Source organism: Pelodiscus sinensis, chromosome 6 (assembly GCF_052426305.1).
Source record: "Pelodiscus sinensis isolate ZL-2025 chromosome 6, ASM5242630v1, whole genome shotgun sequence".
Taxonomy (NCBI): Eukaryota; Metazoa; Chordata; order Testudines; family Trionychidae; genus Pelodiscus; species Pelodiscus sinensis.
The window spans coordinates 39,722,442-39,746,917 of NC_143057.1; the positions used below are offsets into that span (position 1 = coordinate 39,722,442).

A 24,476-nucleotide genomic window follows, 5' to 3' on the forward strand; every position below is an offset into this window, starting at 1 on the left:
AGTACTGACATCTGTTCACTAGAGACCAAATGGAGAAAACCAACTCATTTCATGCATGCTACTGGACAGCCATCAGTCAGAAATTACTTTTGGTCAGTATCTGTGTATTGGTTGCATATGAATGAAAGGCTCTATTGTAGGGAAGTTAGCGTGTAGCCCTTTATACGATTAACCAGTAAGCCTGGGCTCATCAGTTACTCATAATGGTTATACTCATGTCCCTCCCCTTGCTGCCTCTGTATCAGATTTTATTTTTTCCCCCAGTGGTCTATAGAGTAGGGATGTTAACTAATGTGATGTGGATTTTTTTTTAATCATTTACATGTTTATACATGGGGAGTAGAGGAGGGAGGAACTGGTGCCTCTGGGTCTGGCTTAAAAATTGGCTCTCCACACGTGCAGCTTTCAGGAGCCACCTTACTCTTTCCTCCCCCTGTGCTGCCTTCCACAGAGGCAGCAGCATGAGAAGCAGGATCTGGTGCTCACCGGTCACCAGCTTTTAAGCCGGCTCCTCCGAAGCACTGACTCCAACCTCTCCCTGCCCCACGTGTAAACCTGTAGCCGAAAAAAAAAATCCAATGGTTTATACAACTTCATGTTAGTTAACATCCCTACTCAATGAAAAAATACCTCTGAGCCATTTATTCATTCTGGCATTATTTTTCTCTGAATCGAGTTTCATCCAATAGGTATTACTGTCTTGGAAACAGGAGGCAACCAAGAAATAAATGAAAACATATAAAAGTGAACTTTTTGTTAGACTTTCCAAGATGTGGACACCTGGAAATTGTATGCATGTTAATGATTTATTATACAATTCTGACTCATCTCTCCCTCACAATACATTACACACATTTTTGTTATTTCTTCTGTTCCAGATTTGGGTCATAAAAATATAAGAGTTATGATAGTGGAAACTTGAAAGCCAAATATTTCTGTCTGTCTCAGGGGGCACATACCTTCCAGGGCACTCCAGGACAATGAAATCCAGATCCCAGTAAGCAGCCTAGTGAAAAGCAGCCTATCTTGAATGAGGCATGTTTGGAACCATTTGGTATCTACTTTCTTGTAATTCTCATCAGTGCTTCCCTATAAAAATGAGGAATGGCACAATAATATATATATATATATATATATATATAAAGAGAGAGAGAAATCCCATATTACTAATGATAGGAACAGTTTTTACAATGTAAAATAAATACAGCTGAAAAAATATTCAAAAAATATGTTCATTGTATCACACCACTTAAAATGAGATCAAAATTCCATGCTGTTCCTGGCAACAAGTGATGGCATTGCAAAAATCCAGAACAGACCACTACTGGGGTTTGTGATATCATAAGTTGTTACAGGAGTGAAAAGAATCCTTAGATTGAGGTTAGGTGGGTAAGAAAAAGCAAGGGAATTTCCAATTATATGGATAAATATAATATGTTTATAACTTTAAGCTTCCACATTACTTCACTTAGGAAGAAATCCAAACGGTCTACCCAGGCACCAACCAAATATGCAAAGGGACTCAGGGATGGTCATGGGGTGAATTTGGGGAAAGTCTCTTTCTCTAGGCTGTGGAGCAGAGATGGGGCAGACACTACAGAAGTTACCCTCTGCATGAATAAGGTGGATGTGCACAACAGTTTGGCCTAATTCACACACTTCACCACAGCATACTGGGGTGAGGTATGGGTGAGGAAGGGAATGCACATAGAGTGAAACCCCATTTGGGAAAGATGAACACACCAACCTGCGGTCATCCCTTACTTAATGGAACTACATGTATTCTGCTGCTAGTGGTCCCTCTGCAACAGAGACAGGAGCAAGGTGGCCCTAACAAAACAAATCTTTCCTCAGCACACAGTAAGTGATAGGACTTTGAGAATCCTGCAGCAGCCTCCCATCCCTGGCTGCAGAGTAGTAATTCGTCTATTCCATGACTGATATAGCCTCACTGCTGCAGCCTCAGGTAGGCAGATACCTATTACAATGAGAATGGTACCAGTATCTAGATAGATACTGATCTATATGTTATGTTACCACTCTGATTTTCATTTCCACTTCCAACACATTGGCAACGAGTCCTTTCCATTGGCCACAGTAAGAGGGAGGCGGCATATCAGCTCATGTGCATGTATCTTTTGTACAATTCAGACTGAATTCCCTGGAACACTTGCCTGTGTGAATATATCCATGCATTTGGCAACTCCCCCTGAAAGTTCAAAGTTCAGAAAACAAACTATCTACCCCACTCAAAAAATAGGATTTAGAAAATTATGAAGTACAATGATTTTCAAAACAGTTTCAAGATTTTTTGCGGGGGGAGGGAACACAGAGTTGTCATCATTTTAGAACTGGCATGGTTAATAACATCCCAAATAATATAAGTTCCTTTCTACAGCCCTACCCTACGAGTGCTCTAAACCTTTGACTCACTCACTCTTCCAGATTTCTAGTTTCACAGCCTCCCTTATGGAATGCACTATTTCCTCTCTCTCAACCTCCTTCCCCAATAACCTCTTACGGCCCCAACTCACACCCCCAAACAGCCCTTGTTTTCCCTTACACAGAACTCCCCATTGAGACAGCTGTGGCTCCAAACAGCTGCCTCTTGCAAGCCTAATAAGAACATACGGTGGCCTCTAGTGATCAGCTGAACAACTAACAAGCAGAGGGGATGATCTGAAGAAGTTACTTTCTCTTGATTCCCTGTGATACCCACTCCGCTGCCTTCCTTCCTTCCTTCCCTTCAGATGGGAGAAGCTGAAATTTATTAGGAAGAGAAAGTGGTGTTCCCTCCCACCCATTCCACAAGCTGAAAGCGATGCACTCCCTCCCAATTAATTACACCCATGTTTGTGTAAGGACATGTTTGTAAGGGTGGAAAAACAGAAGGCAGAAATAGCCTCTTACTGATTTAAGATATGGAACAGTGTTTAAGATTTAAAAAAAAATCCTGCTCTCCATTTTTAAGCTTGACTGCGTATTCATGCCCCTCTGCAGTTAAACAATAAAATCACTCTTAAAATGTGTTCTGTTTTCTTTGCAGGAGAAGGTAAGATCATTCTACAGGAGTTCCATAATTATCAAATAAAATGTAACACCTCGTTGTAGGCTGCTTTTTTACTTCTCATGGGACCAACTTTTGTTCTCTCTGCTAAGGCTAAGATCAGCTGTAAATTTCTTTCATATGTCTTTTTTATTTTTATTACAACAAGTACATCATCTCCCACCGAGCTGTATTGCTTTAAGAAACTGTCCTTGTAAATCTATGGCAGCCTCCCTCTTCCCTGTGTGTGGTGCTTATAGCTGGCACTGCTTTCTCATTAGCAGTTTCACACTTGATTAATTAAAACAAGGCAGAAGTCATGCTCTTTCACTGCTATCGATCTTTGTGCAAGGCATTTTACTAAGATCATAGTTAGGGATGGGAAAGGGAATGTGACTCGCTCTTCTCTCCTTTCCCCTTCCTTCTCCTTTCCAGCTTTCAAACATCTGGACATTATTGATTTTAAAGTGTTCTGCAGTTGCTGCTTCTGCTACTATTCCAGCGAGTCCTCTCAATCTGCTTCTGATGCTCTTATTTTGAGCCCTCACAGTCTTGTCTGCTTCAGCAAAGATTAAGCAGAGCAGAGAATTAGCGGCAAGAGTAGTAAGCGCTGTTAAAAAAAAATAAAGTATGCATAACTGAAAATTTGGAAAGATAAAGAAATGGGACCAAAGAGTAGAGGGGATTAGAAAGCAAAAGTGAAGTGACCTTAGGTGCAAGAGGATCCCAGAATGAGGAGGGAAAACGGGAATTCAAGAGGGGAAAAGGAAAAGAAAGGAAAAGGGAAGTGTGGGTACTGCTTTGTCTATGGGGAATAAATGTGTTTCACGGATAGCCCTTACTCAGGGAGCCTGATCAGAACTTAACTGACAACAGGGAACAGATCAGAGCCTAAGCACTAGTTAACAGAACTTTGGATTTATTGTGGTTCTGCCACCTCTTCACCTATCTCAGCCTTGGTTATTGTGTTTATATGCTGATAGTGTCTATCAATAAGAGGAGGAGAAATACTCAGTTCCACACTTCAATTCCTACTTGTGTAAGGTTTTTTATTGGCATCCATCATTAAATTATCTGAACAACCTTCCAGATAAAACAGGTTGACAGCTGGAGCAGGACAGAAAAACAACAAAACATCAACAATATACAACAAAACATCTTTGGCAGAATTTGCTGATGCACCAAAATCACAACATTTTGTGGGGACAGTTTGGTGAAAGTCTGATGGATTTCCTGCTGGATTGTCTGCCTGGTTCTTGGCAGCCCACCAGGCAGACTACACCTTAGTGGTAAAACTCTGTTTGCTTTTGTGAAAAATTTCAAAAAACTTGGGTGTTTTGTTCCAAATTTCAAAACAAATATTTTCTATTAAACAGACTTACATCTTTCTCCTCCCATTTCTACTGACAATAGTCCTTAGTGAACTTCATACAGGCTGATTGTCCTCTTTTTCTTATGCTAATTTCTGTGTGAGAGGGTCCCATTATTATCATTTGCTCATCATCTTATTTATGTTTGTGTACACATATTTGTGGATATCATGTCACTGAATACCTTCCTGGGTATTGCAATATCTAAGTACAGTACTAGAATATGTACATTAAAACAAGGTAGAGCTTTGTCATTTAGCTCCTTTATGATTTGTTTTGCAGGATTCTCTTTCCTTGAAAATTTAGCTTGTCGTTTTACATCTGAGTGATGACAGACTGAAAATTATGGTGTTACCACTGGTATTTGTTAATGAACCTTTAAATTGGCTTTTAGTAATACAACCTGTTTATGTATGTTATGGTGCTTCATCTCTTTCATTTGTAATAGACAGCACAATTAATTTTCTTCAGTTATCTAACATATTTTAGTTGCATCCAGTCAAAAAGGCCACCAAAAACAACTCTAGACTCTGAGCTGGCAACAGAGTTGGCTTTGCTTTTAATGCGATGAGGAGTCCTGTGGCACCTTATAGACTAACTGAAGTGTAGGAGCATAAGCTTTCGTGGGCAAAGACCCACTTCGTCAGATGCATGTTTGCTTTTAATGTTACACATTTAGGAGAAATTTTTAAGAACATAAATAATAGATGCTTACAGATATAGCATTTAGCACTGAAATCTTGGGACTGGTGCTACATGAAAAAATCAGTAGCTCTTCAAATAATTAACAATGCATATTATTTATCTGTTATGTCAGTATTTTGCATTGATAAACAGCTGATGGCACATATGTGGAAAGTATTTCCATATGTTTCTGCTGAATCAAGTTATCAGGGTAATATAGAATCATGAGATCACTTTTCATACGGATCTTCCATCTCCTCTGCTCCTCCTGCACCCCCAGCTACTTTCTGAGCTAGAAAACTTTTAATGGTACTACAGAAACTTCCATGTTCTCTCTGGTGAAAGATTTTCAGCTGGCCTCTAAGGCATGGTTACATGTCTTTGGATGCTTTCAAAAGATTTCTCTCTTGTGGAAACCAATGATTTTAAATGAAAATCTAATCATTTTTATGGTATACAGTATAACACACTTTGTCTGAAATCTCGCATTTGACCATTCTTCCATGAGTGACCCGAAGGGAGTACATGACTGCAGGCAGCGTCACTTTTGGGATTATTGGAACAGTCAAGTCTCTACATAACTACAAGGTGATGATCCATGGAGAGGAAGTTTTCAATTGCAGAGCACAATTGAGTTGAAATTGTTGTGTAATGTTACAATGGCTGTGAAGGGGAAGGCTGCAGCAGATAGAGGACCTCCAATCCTGGTGTCCATGCCATTGGTATCAAGCCCTCTATCTGTCAAGGACAGTGTGGTGACTGTTGTGCACCAGTCTCCCCACTTTAAAAGAAGTCCCGCACAGGCATCTTCCAGTTTTTGGGAAAACAACATCTGCACAAGTCAAAAGTCCAGTGGTAGCTGCATCCAGCAGGATCACCATCCCAGTGGTAAAAAAAATGTAAGAAACTTTTCAACTTTGGAACCTGGAAGATACGTACCCTGATGGACAACTGAGACAGTAACCGACCAGAGTGATGTACAGCTATTATTGCTCATGAATTGAATCTGTTTTACATCAATATTGCTGCCTTGTCTGAAACTAGAAGAGCTGATGAAGGACATGTGATGGAGGAAGAGAAAGGAGGGTACATCTACTTCTGGAAGGGAAAATCTTTAGATTAACCTTCATTGTATAGAGTAGGCTTTGCTATAAAGAACAAGCTTGTAAGGTGCCTCTCTGAGCTGCCACTTGGCTTATGACGAAAAACCAACAGTAATTATTGTGAGCACCTATGCATGAACAATTGGTACCAATGAGGATGTAAAGGAAGACTTCTGCTCTTGGCTGGAAACCATTTTACTGGAGACCCCTAAAGAGGTCATTCTTCTGGGGGATTTCAATAATAGAATCATAGAGCTGGAAGAGACCTCAGGAGGTGATCAAGTCCAGCCCCCTGCCCAAAGGCAGGACCAATCCCAAATATATCAACCCATCCAGGGCGTTGTCAAGCCAAGACTTAAACACCTCTGGGGATGGAGATTTCACCACTTCCCTAGGTAACCCATTGTGGTGCTTCACCACCCTCCTAGTGAAGTAGTTTTTCCTAATATCCAACCTAGACCTCCCCAACTGTAACATGAGACCATTGGCTCCTTGTTCTGATGGAGCCTTTCTCCATCTTCTTTGGAATCTTCCTTCAGGAAGTTGAAGGCTGCTATCAAATCCCCCTTCACTCTTCTCTTCTGAAAGATAAACAAACCCAAATCCCTCAGTCTCGCCTCATAGGTCATGTGCTCCAGCCCCCTGACCATTTTGGTCACCCTTCGCTGGACCCTCTCCAATGTGTCTATATCCTTTCTATAGTGGGGGGGCCCCAGAACTGGACACAATATTCCAGATGTGGCTCACCAAAACCAAATAAAGGGGAATAATCACTTCTTTGGATATGCTGGCTATGCTTCTCCTAATGTACCCTAACATGCGATTAGCCTTCTTAGCTACAAGGGCACACTGTTGATTCATATCCAGCTTCTCATCCACTGTAATCCCCAGGTCCTTTTCTGCTGAATTGCTACTTAGCCATTCAGTCCCCAGCCTGTAATGATGCTTGGGATTCTTCTATCACAAGTGCAGAACTCTGCACTTGTCCTTGTTGAACCTCATCAGATTTCTTTTGGCCCAATCTTCTAATCTGTCCAGGTCACTCTGGACCCAATCCCTGCCCTCCAGTGTATCTACCTCTCCCCCTAGCTTAGTGTTATTTGCAAACTTGCTGAGGGTGCAATCCATCCCCTCATCCAGATCATTAATAAAGATGTTGAACAAAACTGGTCCAAGAACTGATCCTTGGGGCACTCTGCTAGAAACCGAGCTCCAAACTGACATCGAGCCGTTGATCACTACCTCTTGGGCCTGACAGTCTAGCCAGCTTTCTATCCATCTTACAGTCCATTTATCCAATCCATACTTTTTTAACTTGCTGGCAAGAATATTGTGCCAGACTGTATCAAAAGCTTTGCTAAAGTCAAGGTATGTCACTTCCACTGACTTTCCCATATCCATAGAGCCAGTTACCTCATCATAGAAGCTAATCAGATTGGTCAGGCACGACTTTCCCTTTGTGAATCTATGTTGACTATTCCTGATCACTTTCCCCTCTTCCAAGTGCTTTAAAATGGATTCCTTGAGGATCCCCTCCATGATTTTTCCTGGGAATGAGGTAAGGCTGACTGGTCTGTAGTTCCCTGGATTGTCCTTCTTCCCTTTTATAAAGATGGGCACTACATTTGCCTTTTTCCAATCATCCGGGATCTCTCCCGATTTCCATGAGTTTTCAAAGATAATGGCCAAAGGCTCCGCAATGACATTTGCCAACTCCCTCAGTACCCTTGGATACATTAAATCCGAGCTCATGGATTTGTGTATGTTTAGGTTTTCTAAATAGTTCCTAACTTATTCTTTCCCCACCAAAGGCTGTCCACCTCCTTCCCATACTGTGTTGCCTAGTGCATTTGTCTGGGAGATGACAAGTGCTGGACTGATCATTGCCTCATTTGATCCACAATGAAAATAAAAGATTGCCCCCAAGTATCTGTTTCCTTTGCACAGTTATAGGAAAGTGTGACAGGATGCTGGACAAGAATTGCTGACTCAGCCTTCTTTCATGCCAGCTCCCATTACAGGAAGTAAATTGGAGCTGGCTAGAGAAAATCTGCACCCAATTGGTGATTGGATGATAGTTTCCATTCAACTAGCTTGGAACCATATAAAAGGCTGGAAGGAAAGGTGGGGAGGGATGGCATGGTGAGGGAGTGGAAGCAGAGTGATAGCTCTTCTCTCCTGGAGGCAGATGCTAGAACCCAAGTTGTGTATGGTGAATAGGTGGTGGAAGCACAGCCTGTAAATAAATAGCACCTGTGGTTACTGAACCCTGGGTCTCTTGAGTAACTTTGCAGCTGTCTAACTATTGTGTAAACATACCCTTAGACAGTCTGCTTGGCCTAAAATCTCAGTGAGAAGCTGCTTAGCATTGAGTTAAGGGTTTCCCTCCTCTTCCAATCCTCTCTTTAGAGAGAAAAACTAGGCCATTTTTTTAGTTGCTGATTCAGCACAGCAGGATTACAGGGCCTCCTAGTGGGGTTGCATTGATTGTACTTAAGGCCAGTTCTGGACTAGAAAAATAGCCTTCTGTATGATCTTTTAATGGAGCACACACACAAAAATCTTTCCTTAAAAAGTGCTTTAAATCTGTAAAAATCTTCAAAAATTACATAATTATGTGCAGAAGGAATAATCTATACATGGTTAACCAAGGTCAGAGAATGATGATATGGTTTTCATGGCACTGAATAACCTACCATGCTGAGACCACAAAATACTGGATTGTTCATCGTAGGCGGTTAGCTGCAAGGATGCTGCTAATCATAGACAGACAATGATTGTATCAAACTTCAATTATATTTGAAATCAGACATTACAGACCTGCCAGAGTAGGTGCAATTTAAGGACAGACAATGGCCTATTCAGAAATAAATCATGGTGTAGATGAAAAAAAAGCCTGAAAATACTTGTTGGCCTGTTTTTTAAGCTTCACTAGAACTGTGTGAAATCTGCTGCTTGCAGTTCGCTGTGTGAATAATTTCACTGTTTTTCATCTAATATTTGCAACTCTCTAATAGACAATGTCATAAAAATAAACACACTAAAACAGAAGAAATTTGTATATACAAAAGTTAAGACAACATATTTTTCTTGTTAATTTCTTGGAATAGCTATCAAATATACGCAACGCTGAAAAGCTGATTTCAGCTGCACACATGGATCCTGATGTATACTCCTGAAATTCTCTTGAAGTCAATGGAGCAAATTAAATTACACAAATTAAATGGAAAGCACAATTTGGACTGACATGCAGGATAGGCTCTAATGAGCCAAATTCTTTCCTGGATAGGATTCAGAGTTGCTCAAGTGTTTGTGACTATGCTGCCCTCTCTTGGTTGACCCATTCAGGTTTACCTTTAGCTCTAGGAGTAAATGTATTTTCAGAGCACAAGTCTGAAATTCTTTTACCATCATCATCCATGATGCCCATGGGCCATGGAATCATTACAATATACCAAGGCCATCCCTACCAATATGCAAATTACACCGCCACACAGAGTACCATGAAACTGGGGGCACCTATTTAGGGGGCAGCCCCAGCACTGGTGACCAGTCCCACGCCTGGATGGCCACCCCACAGACTGTGCCTACCCATGGCCACCACTAGAGGGTTGTGGCATCTGGGACACCACCCTACACTTTCCCTGCTCTATCCCATTCCAGCCCTTCCTCTTGCGTGACAGGAATGGGGGGGAGGGGCAAGTTGGGCAGGTCTGACACTAGCAGCAGGGGTCAGGCCCCCTCACACTGACTGACTGGCAGTGGCATGAAGCTGAGTGACCCAGTCTCAGCTCACTCTGCTCCCCTGACTCCCAGCCATGCCGCTTCACTTCCTGCCATTTGTGAATGAAGGGAAGCGATTCCACCCATTCCCCAATCCCACATCCCCAAGCGACATGGCTAGCAGCCAGGGGAGCAGAGTGGACTAGGACCAGTTCACTCCATTTCCTGCCACTGACAATGAGTCAAGGACAGGCCCAACTCTGCTGCCTCTCTGCCCTGCTCCTGCCCCTCCAGGGAGACTGAGTAGGGTACCAAAGTTTCTAAGGGTGGCCCTGCAAAACATACTCACACACTTAAGAGCATCACTAATATATGAAAAGTAACAGGGCTACTCAACTTGGGAAGCCCCAGGGGCCACAATGATACTCACAGCACATGCCGAGGGCCGCAACTTAAGTGTGGTTGCATATACATGCAAATATATACAAATAACTTCTTTCACACTGACGGGCATGAATATAAAGCACTTCCCACAATGCCCCAGTGCTCCTGGCACCTCTTCCCTGGGGGCTAGAAACGCTGTACCTGTCTGTTCCAGCCAGCCCGTCAGCTTGTGTCTTTCAATGCTCACCCTGCCTGGGAGACTCCTCGCCATTATGGAGCATATTCCCATATCGGCCACATGTTGAGCCTTGCATAAACCCAAACCACATCCACAGGCCACAAACAAAAGGTCTGTGGGTCGCATGCGGCCTACAGGCCACATGTTGAGTAGCCCTGCTCTATGTGGTGTCCCCTGCTAAAATCCCAGCAGCTGAGATCTACAATGAAGAGTTCTCACTCTCAGCTACTGGCATCAGCAGAAAGTCTCATTTGTATTTTTTATTTTTTCAAACCCTGTTTTTTAAATCAAATCAGATACTTCTAGCTTTCATTAATGCATGGCCAAGGTTTCCTCAGCAGCAGAACTTGGACTGAAGTCTGGAGCTAGGGGTGGAACTGGAGTTTGGGGAGAATCTGGGGCTAGACAGAGAGCAGGGCTGGGTGCAGACTTGGACCGGAAGTGGAGTGGGACCTGAAATGGAGCACTCCCTCCCTGTACCCATGTGGTTGGCCCAAGCACTATCCCACAATGCCCTTGAACATTCTTTCATGCCCTCCAGAGAGGAACACCACACATTAAAAGACCACCTCTCTGGAGAATACTCACTGGTTTATTCACCGTGCAGAATTAGTAACATCGCAAGGAAACATTTGCTCATCTTCTTAGTTGTAGGCCATGAGAGCTGAAAGCAAGTTAGTTAAAATTTCTTTTACTGGAATCCTTTTTCTAATGTGTAATGCAGAGCACAGTGAAATCAATGGGAGTCTTTCCATTGACTTTCATGAGCATTGGCTCAAGCTCCTAAAGTCTAGTCTGAAAAAAGATTTTCAATATAATAACTATTCCATAAGACTGGGAAAAGAGAAGGAACCATTTCTGTAGGTTTGGAAGGATCAGATTTTTAATCCATAATTATTAATTTCACCATACACAGAAATTGATTAAAAAAATTTCTAAAAATAGTAATAAAAATGTACAGATATGTAGAAAACTTATTAGTGAGCACTTACTGGTGTTTGATTTAAGTATACTTACTTTGTACATTTTGACATGTGATTGCAATAAATTGTGTTTTAATGGTTAAAAAGCTTTAAACTTTCTGAATCTCAGCATCTAGTCTCATTCAGTAATTATGGTCCGATCCCCATCCCTGCCTCCTCCTTAAATTGTCACAGTTGTGGGAAATTACATTAATAAATAATTTATATGCTTATTATCCTTATCCATTATTTGATATTATCCATCACAATTATTTAAAAAATGAAATAAGCTGGTACCTAGCTTAAATGTGTCATTGTAAGTTGACAATGATCCAGAAGAGCAAGAGCTACACCATGTTTCTCATTTTAATCTCTTTCCAGAAACAGGTGACATGATACATTGGTTAGTGTTTGCCTGCTAATGCTCTTTATAGCACCATTTCTATCAGATATAAACAATGTAGGGTACCATAGGGAGCAGTCATTTCTAAGCAGTTCTAAGCAAACATACTATGTCTATTCATAGTCATGAAACAAACTGAAAAAAGTAAAAGGTTATTTAGAAATCAAAATCAGATATGGTTTCACTGCCATTTAATATATGAACACCATCAGCTCCCAACAGTGACTTTACATAGCCAAGTATCAGAGGGATAGCCGTGTTAGTCTGAATCTGCAAAAGCGGCAGAGTGTCCTGTGGCACCTTATAGACTAACTAAAGTGTTGGAGCATAAGCTTTCGTGGGCAAAGTCCCACTTCATCAGATGCATGCATCTGACGAAGTGGCTCTTTGCCCATGAAAGCTTATGCTCCAACACTTCGATTAGCCTATAAGGTGCCACAGGACTCCTCGCCGCTTTTACATAGCCAAGTAACTTTGGAAAAAGTCTTAGTCTGTACACGTTGTCTAAAAGTTATTTAAAAAAAAATCAAATCATACTTAATATTTAGATTAAAAATACATATCTAATTCCTCAGTATATTGCCTTAGGAAAACCATTTCTGCATTATGCAAGATCAAGAAGTATACTTCAACTCTTTTGGGGCTTTATATAGTGCATAGTTTTGTCGTATGCACTTTCTACCTGTTTATTTGCAAATCTGATTAATATTGTGTCTGAGTTCTGTTTGGCTCAGTCTATTATTTCCCTTGTTTCTAAAGTTTCCTCTCCAACATTTTAATTATCAGAGGTGGGGAAGATATCAATATTGATATTAATTGTCAGTCTCCAGAAATGGAAGATAGGGGTGTACTGCTAGACTAATAGAAAATTGTGAGGGCTAATACCCTGTGTGAGCAGGGGTTACAATAGACCTCTCAGGAGAAGGAGGAGTCTGTCAGATCTTATGTATCAAATATCACAGAGTGGAGTGACACAACTTAGCTTCATCTCACATAAAATAATGTCACAGTGTAGTATCATTGATTAAAACAGAACTACTACATGTTGTGTCAGCATAAGAGACACCATAGTATAACACACTACATGTTTTTTCATTATCTAGCAGAAAACATATCTTAGAATATATATACAGGCAGTCCCCGGGTTACGTACAAGATAGGGACTGTAGGTTTGTTCTTAAGTTGAATCTGTATGTAAGTCGGAATTGGCGTCCAGATTCAGACACTGCTGAAACTGACCGCCAGTTCTGACTTACATACAGAATCAACTTAAGAACCCCAGGCGTCCCCAAGTCAGCTGCTGCTGAAACTGATCAGCAGCTGATTCCAGGAAGCCCGGGGCAGAGCAACTCTGCCTGGGGCTTCCTGTAGTCAGCGCTGGTCAGTTTCAGCAGAAGCTGACTTGGGGACGCCTGGGGCAGAGCAGCTGGGGTGCTGCTGGGTTGCTCCAGTAGCGCCGCTCCTCAGCACTACTGGAGCAACCCAGCAGCACCCCATCTGCTCTGCCCCAGGTGTCCTGATTCAGCCGCTGCTGAAACTGACCAGCAGCGGCTGAATCAGGACCTGGGGCAGAGCAGCTGGGGTGCTGCCGGGTTGGTCCAGTAGTGCCCAGAGCGGGCGCTGCAGGACCAATCGGCAGCGCCCCAGCTGCTCTGCCCCAGAGTCCAAAACAAAAGCCTGGTCTGCTGGGGGGGGGGGGGAGCACACTAGCTGCGCTCCCCCCCCCCCAGCAGACCAGGGACACGGGGAGCAGAGCCGCAGCGGCAGTGGGGTGCCGCGCCTCTGAGGCTTTGCTCTGGCAAAGCCTCAGAGGCGAGGGACCCCGCCGCGGCTGCGGCTTCAGTCCGGGAGCCTGTGGTCTGCTGGGGACGGTCCCCAGCAGACCACAGGCACCCGGATTGAAGCGGCAGCAGCGGCGGTTCCCCGTGCCTCTGAGGCTTTGCTCTGGCTAAGCCTCAGAGGCGCGGGAACCCGCCCGGTGCCCCTGGTCTGCTGGAGACCGTCTCCAGCAGACCAGGGGCACCGGAGCAGCTTACGAACGGGGCTTTCTCGCCCCGACTTCCGGGGTGAGAAAGCCCCGTTCGTAAGTGCGGATCCGACGTAAGTCGGATCCGCGTAAGTCGGGGACTGCCTGTATCTTAATGGGCAGGGACTGGTTAGTTCCTCATGATGTCAATTTATATCTAATCTTCATATAAAAACTGTGTCATTTTGGTTACCTTTCTTCTGTTAAAAATCCTCTCCTAAATTATGATGCTTTACTCTGGCTTATCTAAGATAGTGGTTCCCAGCCTTTTTTATACCACACACTGGCAAACCCATTCACAAACTTCTGGTGGACTAGCGAAATTTTATTTGCATATTCATTATGCAGGCAATGAATATTCAAATAGTCAAATAAATGTTACCGGTCCACCAGGAGTTTGTGAATGGGTTTGCTGGTCTGCAGTATAAAAAGCTCCAGCCCTCAGATCCCCCCAGTGCCAGCCCTAACCCCTCGAGCCCCCCATCCCTCCACTACTTCCCAGCACCAGCCACTGACCCCAGAGTCCCCTGCACCCAACCGCCCCCATCCCAAATGCCTCAGTGCCAGGCCCCCACCACCAGACCCCCCCGGTGCCAGCTGTCTGTTTCCAGAGCCCCACTGCACACAACCCCCCCCCCAAGCTTCCCCAGTCCCAGCTCCCAGTCCCTGATATCAGCCCTGTCCCCAGTGCCCCCCAGTGCTAGCCCTACCCCATAGCCCTCTCACTACTAGCCCTACCCTCAGAGCCCCCCAGTGCCAGCTCCCCACTTCTTAATGACCCCCCCACTAGCCCTACCCCCAGAGCTCCCTGTGCCTGCCCCACCACCTTCACCTAGCCCTGCAATGCCTCCCAGCTGCCAGCTGAACACAGCTGCCTAGGTTATGGCTGCTCTAAAGCTGCTGTGCCATGTTCCGCGCGACCCTCCCACCGCACAATGTACTGTACTGGTTGGCTGAGAGGTGGGGCAGGAAACACACTGTGAGAAGAGGTATCTCAACCCCAGCCCCACCACGGCCTAGCAGCCAGCAGATCCTGACCCTGCACTGGTTTGCAGACTGGCAGTTGGGAACCACTGATCGAAGATACATCAGATAGCATTCTACTTACTTATGCATTTAAAAAATACCTCAGAAAGTATGCAAGTTTGTATCACGAAATTCACTAAATGGTGTCGTGTGTTCCCAGACAATGGAAATCTAAATTATAGCAAAGGTTTGGCCTTTAAAACAAGTACTCTAACAACACTGAAATTATTGCTCCTCCATCTGTGCTTCACCTTTTTCTCCTAAATAGAATGGTCGATCTGTTAATCATGTTCTGTTTTAGCAGCATCTTAATTGGCAAATGTTGGAGATTGTGCCGTCATGCAAGGTTCCCAGTAGTACATCTGTTTCTAATGCACAGTGCATAATTTAATGACGAGACACTTCAGTGGTCTACCCACTGTAAATCTCAGTTGTTAAAAATGTCTGGAGCAAGACGCCTTTAAATAGTAGACACTTTTTTGGTACATTAATTTTCTCACATTCAGAAGCAGAAAATGTAATAGTAGCTGTCACTTTGTGTAAAGCTCTGTTTACTTTTAAATGCTATTTACAGCTTAAATGTCTTGTTCAAAATGATTAGCTATAGTAGAATTTTAAAACTTTTATAAAACCTATTGATTATAGTTAATAAGTTTTTTCTCAAACTACACATTAAGAAATCTATGCATTATGCATTAAAACAAGAGATTTTTCATGCCAGACCCTAACCGGGATAAGCCAACTGGATTCTGTACACAACTGAGATCAGAAATGTAAAATCTTAATGTACAGTAAAACATGGGCTGGGATATTCAAATGTAATCTCTTCCCCTTCATGCGCACAGGCATAGAAAGCCAGAGCAGCTATACCCACCACAATACCTTAATAGTCACAAAACCATATCCTCATCTATAATTCATCTTGGCTAGTAATGCGCTTACTGACTGGCACTCTATCCAACAAACCCCTTACAATGTGGAAGATCTAATTACACACAGAAAAACATAGTTGTCAAACAAGCTTTTAGTGGCTGGATAAACATTCCTAACAGAGAGAAATCCATAAATCCAAAATCCCAGATTTCTATCTTAAGTGTGGAATAAAATCCCCTCCTAAACAAAGAGAGGGGGAAGTAAGACGGAGGGACAAGGGTAACTTCAAGATTTTTGTTACATTCAGATTAAAATATATTAAAGTCAACACATATATTGAAAAATGAATTGAATTCATCATTAGTAAAAAACTATATAATATTGTTTACACTCTGCTCTTTATTATGGAATATACTGTTCTCATGGTCCCACATTTTTGTCCTTTTTCTTTAGTCAGTCAGCTAACCATTTCACCTCTATCCTTTGCTTTGAACATGGCTTTTTTTTCCTTCCAAAAAAATTTAGTACGTGTACATGAATGCTGTATGCATACCCTTCCCACTCCACACGCAAAGGTACTATGTAATGAGGGTTGCATTTATCATCATTGATAATACAAAAGTACTTAGAAGCACCAGTTGGGATTGGAGCTCCCTTATTAGTCACACAGAAATGATGCTGCTAATCAAGCAATCTACAATAGTTGACTAACAAACCACTCATTAGTCTTTAAGGTGCGACAGTACTCCTCGTTGGTTTTGCTGCAACAGATTAACACAGCTACCCCTCTTAAACTGGTGTAATCTTGTTCATTTACAGCACATTTAAAAGAAATAAGGGGTGTCTGCAGGATATATAAAGACTAAAGTGCAAAGGGATAGAATTATTGTTACCAAGGCAAGAGTACTCAAGCACCTTCTGAGGCAGAGTTGTTGCACTGGCAGGAAGGTATTGTGTATTTGTCTAGGATCTTATCTGGCACCCATCATCATGGATGACATTGCCAGTCGACCAGTGTCAGGCGGCATTATGCTGCTGTATTGCCTTTCGGGTGAAAGATGATGTTGAGAAATTATGATAGATACTACTTCTGAGTCCACAAGTGATGCAGGGAGGGCTAGCAGACTCCCTTCTAGCTTGTGCTAGCCAACACCTCCTGTGAAATTCAGAGGCCTCCAACACTGGTGCCCTGGGGAGGAAAGTGGCTACCCTTTCCTTATAATGCACCATGCTGAGGTAGGCATAATTTGGCTTATGGTGTATTTGTAGATCCAGCACAATAATGTCAAGTGTGATTGTTCACACTGCTAAAGTTAGGAAAATAGGAATCATCCAGTAGAATCCCAAACTGCTGCATTAGTCACGATTCTGAATATGATCTTAGCACATACACTCGTGCAGCTTGATGCATCTGGTTTCATGCCACAGCAAGGCATACAGATCTCCTGCTGCAAACTGATGTAGCACAAGTAAGTTATATTGAACTATCGGCCTAGGAAATCCTCTCTCTCAGAGAGTCCATCTCCAGGACACAGAATGTTGGGCACACACTAATGTATTGGTTAATGCTTACATTCAGACTCCATTGAGTTTGTATGCTTCACCCTGAGGGCCCCAATATAACTTCATTGGGGTGCCTACAATTCCTTCTGAAATCATGGATCTGACAGAGAACTACATCTCCTTGTTTGTAATTCAGTGGCCAAAAGTTATTTTATGGCATATAAAATCTCAGTTGTGCCGTTCAAAAAAAAATGGTTTTGTCACATTTTGAAATATACAAATGATTTTTTTAAAGAACAACCAACAATCCACAGCAAGCCACGTAATCAAACAGTCTCAGTGGTGAGGTTTTTTTTTATATATATCAAAAAAAGGTTGACTAATCACTTCAAAGAAAATGTATCTATTCTTTACAGAAACATTAGCCAAACCAACCTGTGTTGATCCCATATGCAGTCACAAAAAAATATTAACCAACTTTTTCTCGTACTTCATGAGCCATTAGAATACTGCAACCTTTCATATCCAAACCTGAAAATGTGCCCAGTAAGCCTGCCCTATTGTTTCATTACCATTGTGACACTCAGTCCTTAGATGCATAAAGGTTTGGAAAAAAACTTTTCATAAACTTGGATGGCAAACTGTCTGGACTGATCAGCTGTTTGTGGTAGAATGCATATTAGTTAAGTTAAATTCCTTTGACCTGAAATCAGACAAAGAAATGGCAATTTCAGTGGTATTATGCTTTACATTTCTGGGGCAGTAGCACCTTAGTCATGAACAGACATGAAACAATCTATAAAAAGGTTTGCTGGACAAACGCTGTGAGATGAGATGGTTGAGTTTTGATAATTTTCTCAAATACATCCGATTTAGTGATCCTTATCTGCATAACAACATTAGCAGGTATGCCACTTTACATACTCTGGACATGATGACAATTCTGAGTATTTATTATCTGAATTAATTGTCTGCCTACTCTACTACTGGGACTGAGCTTCCTATTGTGAATAGACAGACTCATGATACCCGTGCTCAGGACAGAGAACTTAATTATAACAATGTGTCATTACATCTCAGGCTCCGGAACCTAACAGGTTGGCTTGAGAACCTGAGTTTTCACCTAAGCCAGAACATTCACACAGATACTTGTAGAACACTAGCACCAGTCCTACTACCACAAGTCTATCTACCCAGTCTGGCCCGGTGTAGGAGACATATTTTAGGAGTAATGGTCATGAACCAGGACCCCATAGTGTTAGGCATTGCACAAACACACAACAAAAAACAGCACCTCAAAAACTTACACTCAGAGGCGCTGCAAAAAGGCATAAGTATAGACCCTTACACCTATATGAAGTCCTATCAATTTTAGCAAGATTGCACATAGACATTAGGATCCTCTGCATCTAGATTTGTCAAATAAGAAGAAATGTCACCAAGATCATGACAGTTTAAAACTTACACTGAAGTTTAAGCCTTGTTTCTGTAAAGCTGAACAAAAATGCTGTTATTTTCTTGGTTTACAAGGTTGATTATACAAATACACATTTAAATGCCAGTATTTGCCTCAGACTGCAACAGCAGTTTCTCATATTCATAGATTTTAACACCAGGAGAGACATCCAGTCTAGCCACCAGCACAATTCGGGCTGCAAAATTTCACCAAGTACTTTCCACTGTGGAAAGAATTACTTTATCTTATCAATGCTCACTGGCCAAGTTATAATTAATTATTCTTATATTAAAACAACAAAGGAAGTTCCCATGTATGGAAATTCTTTGATCTGATTTTCAAAAGTGCGAAGGCCCCACAAATATCATTATATAAGCAGGTGCTCAGCAGTTTATATCAAGCCAGTTTATATTGAAATTATGATTAAGTACAATTCTAACCAGTTAAAGTTGTAAATGTCAAAGTTAAATCCAACAGTTCAGCCTTGACTTACATAACATTTGGGGTATTTCTCTCCACCACATCATAAGTAACAGCCTTAACTTGGAATTTTCTCACTTGCTTTTGTTGGCTTGTCGAAAAATCTTAATGTTATTTAAAGTTAGGCTTTTAGTTGAGAATAAGGCTTAGCAAGTTCCAAGTGCAGCTCTGTGTTTTGTTACTAATCATGAGTGGAAATAATGTGAGAAAACTTCACAATGCCATTTCCTGTGATCCAGTACAATCCTGGTTTTGATAAATTCAACTTGGGGTCATGTTATCTAAACAGGACTTATTCAGATGAACTTGGATTTGATTTGAACCAGTGAGCCTGCCCTTCATATTTGAGTACCCAGACAAAGTGAGAGTCTTTGATCTGAGAAATGAGCTAGATGCTAAACATGGCCATGGACAAACTTAAGGAAGGGGATGCTCAAATCCTCCCACTAGTCTGGCATTCATTCAGGCACCTGAAAAGAAATTATTCAAATACAAAGGAATTACCATGTGAATAGTGTTTCTGCACAGTTTCTGCATATGCTGTCTTGCATTTTTATCAAGACTGCAAACATAAACCAGCGTGAGAAAGCAGGTGCTATTTTCTTCTATCTTTTGAGCATCAGTCTTTCCCAGCAGTAAGCTGTGTGCACTAATGGCCAAAGTACAGAAACGTTTTGATTTGGATCCAAACTCTTTGCCAGACATATTATTTTAAGAAAATGTGTTGAGCTTTTGATCCAGATTGCACTGTATGGCAGAACATTTAAATGAGGTGAGGGAAGAAAGTCATAAGATGTTAATGTCTCTAAGAGTATTCAAGATTAAGGAAGTATTCATTTGGGGAAGGATTCATGTGAGCTTCTTTACTCTTATCCCATCTTACAGGGTTATAGCCATTGATTAATGGATGTGTTAAAATTACAAGATGCCCAATTGACAATGTAGCACATATATTTTCCACTCTGTGATTTTATAGTATAATGATGATGAAGATAAGACAGACCTTAGGACTAAATTACTGGTTTCTTTAGCTGAAAATTTAAAGCACTCTGCAATCATTTTTTCCCATGGATAAATACTGCCATGGCCACAGTTTTCCCAGCTGAAACAGGCCCTCAGATACCTTGGTGATTGGCATGGTATCAGATGACAGTCAGATAGCAGGCGCTTGCACAGTGGCTTAGTTTATGATAGACACTTGTCCACATATCACACAGCACCATATAATTTGCCACTGTTTTCTCCCGCAGAGAAGTCCAGAACTGCGGGGCATAATGTGTCAGGAATGAGATGGATTGGCAGAACTGCACAGAAAAGCTGGCATACGGCCTATTCTATAACTAGCCTACTAGACTTTCGCTTTAGCAAGGACTAAAATTCATGTAATATTAAAAGACAAAAGGAGAGGAAAACATTAAACAAGGTAAATTTGCAATTATCTCTGATGGACTCAGAAGCATGTCATTCATTTATTCAACAAACAGTAGTTTGTATTCTACACGCTATACTGATGGAACACCCCTTAATCACGTGAATAACCCTATTGACATTATTGGCACTAGTCACTTAAGTAAGAGGAGCTGGCCTGAGCCCATTAATTGTGCATTGAGGATGCAGCCTCCTAACAGACCATGAAACTAAGACTTGGCCTGTTCACAAAAGCACAGAATCAAGTGCTTAACCTTTGAGCTTTTAAGTAAAAAATGTAAAAGTGCCTAAGAGACCTAGGAGCCTAAATCCCATTCCTTTCAATTAGACTTGGGTGCCTAAATCACTTTTTAACACTGATAGCTTTTTTTTTAAAAACCCAGAGATGTTTCCCTGAGTCAGGGCCTAAAGGCTTCCAGCCATTACAAGACTGGATTTTTTTGTGTAAATGCTTATATTGGCTCAACAATGTTTATCAAAGAATGGATTCGTTGTTTGCAATTTTTCATCCTTGTTGAAGTTTTTGCACTAAAATTATAAAACAAAAAGTTAAAACAAATCAATGTCCCAATCATTTTTGTAATTTTGCAGCCTTTACAGAGAACAGTGTGTGTACTTCCTTATTATAGTGAACCCAGAGTTTTTCAAATTTGATGAGTTTAGACTGTAAACTCACCAATACAGGGACACAGTCTTTACTTGTATTTGTACTTTTAAGGCAGTGCACCAGTGCAAAGGCACCCACTCTGGCCAAACGTGGTGCAGCTCCTGGGCTTACATAGTGCAGCAGGGCTGCTGATCTATTCCTGTTGTCCAAGAGCCTGAATCCTTTCCTCACTCCCAAATCCACCAGAGGTTTAGTAGGCAAACCCAGGCCTATCCCTTCCACTGGATTCAAGCACAAGGCCAAGGGTTCTTTGATTCTGACAGTGCCCTTAGCTTGTTCCTACCTTCCCCTGCAGTCTTCAGCCTGCTGGTTCATCTCCTGCTGAGGCTGTTTTCTCTGAGTAGCTCTTCAGTAACTTACTGGCAGTAGCTCTTTTCTCCAGTCTGCTCATTTCTCTGGTAGCTGTCCCACCCATCTGCTTCCCAGCTGCTGTAAAGCTTCCAATCAGCAGTAACCAGCTGTGCCTATATTAACCCTTCAATCCTTGGGCCAGAGTTAGGTACATAAACCCTATGACAGTATTGCACCTAACATAATGTGGCTCCACATTAGGGCACTAACATAACATATATATTTAAATAAGTAATAATAACCATTTCTATTGAAACAACTGTTGCCTTGCACAGAAAGGCTCCTCGTTTTACAGAGAATACTTTTAGGCCTCAATCCTGCCAGTATTTATTAACATAAATAACTTTGTGCATTGTCAACCATCCCACTGACTTCAACAGAACTATTCACAGTGTTTAAAGTCAAGTATGTGCATAAGGCTTTGTAAAACTAGGGCATTAATCAACTTATGGCTTGCTTGCAAAAAGGAAAAATGGAAGAAAGTGGTGGTGATTACAAGAAAAGGGGGGGGGGGGACGACACTTTGAAAATTAAAACCAGAAGACAAACTTCCAGAAAATTGTAGAGAAATGAGATTAGGAGGAAGGGAAGAAGATAAAAAAAAGCAGAAGAAAAAAAGGAGACACGAAATCAGTAAAAAGCCAAGAAAAATTAGAAAAGAAAATTAACAATTGAATTAGCAAACATCATCCTCACTATCATTTTGTGTAGTCCAAACACTGGTCATGATCAGCAGGCCAGCTAATTTTACTTAAATTGTGGTTCCTGAACACAACTTGTGCTTGTCTACATTGACCACAGAGTCATGGTCAGCATCCTATTAGCAAACATGAATTGTCATTTTCAAAAACAGACTTTTTTAAAGTGACATAAGATCACAAATCTTATTGAAAGTCCACTAGTGCTTCTAGATGCTTTTGATATCCATTATCAAGATCATGTTAAATATGATAATCTTTTAATATAAACAAGGCCTAAGATATCAAATATATTTTCATAAAAGGGTTTCTTCAAGTACGTAAGCAGGGAAGGACACAAGATAAAATCAAAATTAAACAAGACTAAAAAGGATTGTCAGATTTGTAAAAAAAAAAGGGGGGGGGAGGGGGCATGAAATTCAAAGGCAAAAAAAAGAAAAATAATTCAGAGATACTTTATTTCTACCGTATCATATATAGGCCTCATTTGAATCATATCCTAAAACTTGCCTCCAAAAATAGCTCACAAATTATTTACTCATTGGTTTGTATTTCTAAGTAATGATTTATTTAAAATCAGCATTAATATTTTCAAGACATTGGAACCAAGAAAATGTCAGTAAAATCATAGAAGTAATAAACACTGGCTTTGTGATGACTAAGCTGTTCAAAATTTTCCCAGATTCTGAAATCCTCCTTGTTTCAGATGATTGCATAATAAGCTAACATCAAGGTACTGTGCCAAACCAACAAAAGCCCAATTTCCTTCTCTTAAGCCCATATGTCTTCTCCAACAGTGAGATGGATCAGCCTTGAGAAAACAAAGATGCAATGACAACAAGGAAAGGAGAGCACAAACATTAAAAAGATGGGGGAAACAGAAAGAGAATACGAAAAGAGGAGAGAGGAAAAGGAAGCAAGAGAAAAGTAATATTTGAACTAAAAATATTTGTTATGCGACACAGCCCACAATTCTTTCCAGCCAAAGGGTCATGGCTGCAAAAGGAGATCCCACACGATCTTGTGTTCGAAATGCATCTTATTACAACAAAAAGAGCTGAACTTAACCATGTGGTATTTGTAAAGAAAGGAGAGCAAAGCTTTGTATCTTGCTAATCAACTGGCCGCTTTGGGGTTTTAAAACCTGACTTTCACAGAGACCTTAATCTGGAACCCCCCTTTTGTAGCTGCACATTTGCTGGCACAGTTATTTGGAGTTATAAATATGCACTGGTAGTAAACTAAGTAGTTAGATGGCAATATGACAATTTGAACCTACAAATTACCACACCACAAAACTTCAAAGTTTCAGGTGAAGAAAGGGAATGATAATCTTAAAAATCAAGCCCTGAATTTAAATCAAAGGAAAATAATTATAAAACAGCTCTAAGAATACAGTATTTGTATTCATCTGTATTACATCTGAACATAAACATAATAATCTAAAAAAATCTATACTTAGTCAATCACAACTGGCATGTTTTTGCATGCATTGGTCATGGAATAAAACTCATTCCCCTCACGTCAAAAAAAATCACAGCCTTTTCTTGAGCTAAAAAGAATCTCCGATAAAAGTTAGCAGGATTGGGTCAATGATATCCATAGCCATTTCCATTCAGCAGCGGGCTGCAATAAACTCTCATTCCCAGTTCATTACTATGTAACAGTATCTGGTTCTTGTGAAGTTATTCTGCGTGAATACAGGTAGAAACGTGGTAATAATATTGGATTTTCATCAATATTTATCATTATTTACTTTCCAAAGTAATGTTAGATATGGGATGCACAAGTCACAGGAGGACACCCAGGGATCATTTATACACACTAAATACTTCAGTGTAAACTGGGTAACAAAAATCTAAGCATAAGCAAAAATAAAATCAAGCTCTAAAAACAGTGAAAATCACTAGTCAACTGGGGCCAGATCCTCAGAAAGTTGGGGGTAGGTTCTGAGGTCAATAGTTGAGCCTAATTTGTCACCACATAAGGATTTGGTTCATCGCGTGCAAGAGATACTTCACATGCAATTCTGCATAGGCATATACCACTAATTTT

The 24,476-nt window shown here is 41.3% G+C and overlaps 1 long non-coding RNA gene across 3 annotated transcripts in view; it reads right to left on the reverse strand.

Moving 5' to 3' along the window:
* Positions 1-24,476, reverse strand: part of LOC142829848 (uncharacterized) — an 85,268-nt gene that overhangs the window by 29,119 nt on the left and 31,673 nt on the right. Inside the window, exon 3 of one of the 3 annotated variants that reach the window (XR_016349865.1) lies at positions 1,022-1,089. The exons of the other annotated variants lie outside the window; for them this stretch is intronic. This is a non-coding gene — a long non-coding RNA (uncharacterized LOC142829848). Of the gene's footprint in view, positions 1-1,021; positions 1,090-24,476 lie in introns of those variants that run through there. 3 annotated transcript variants of the gene reach the window in all.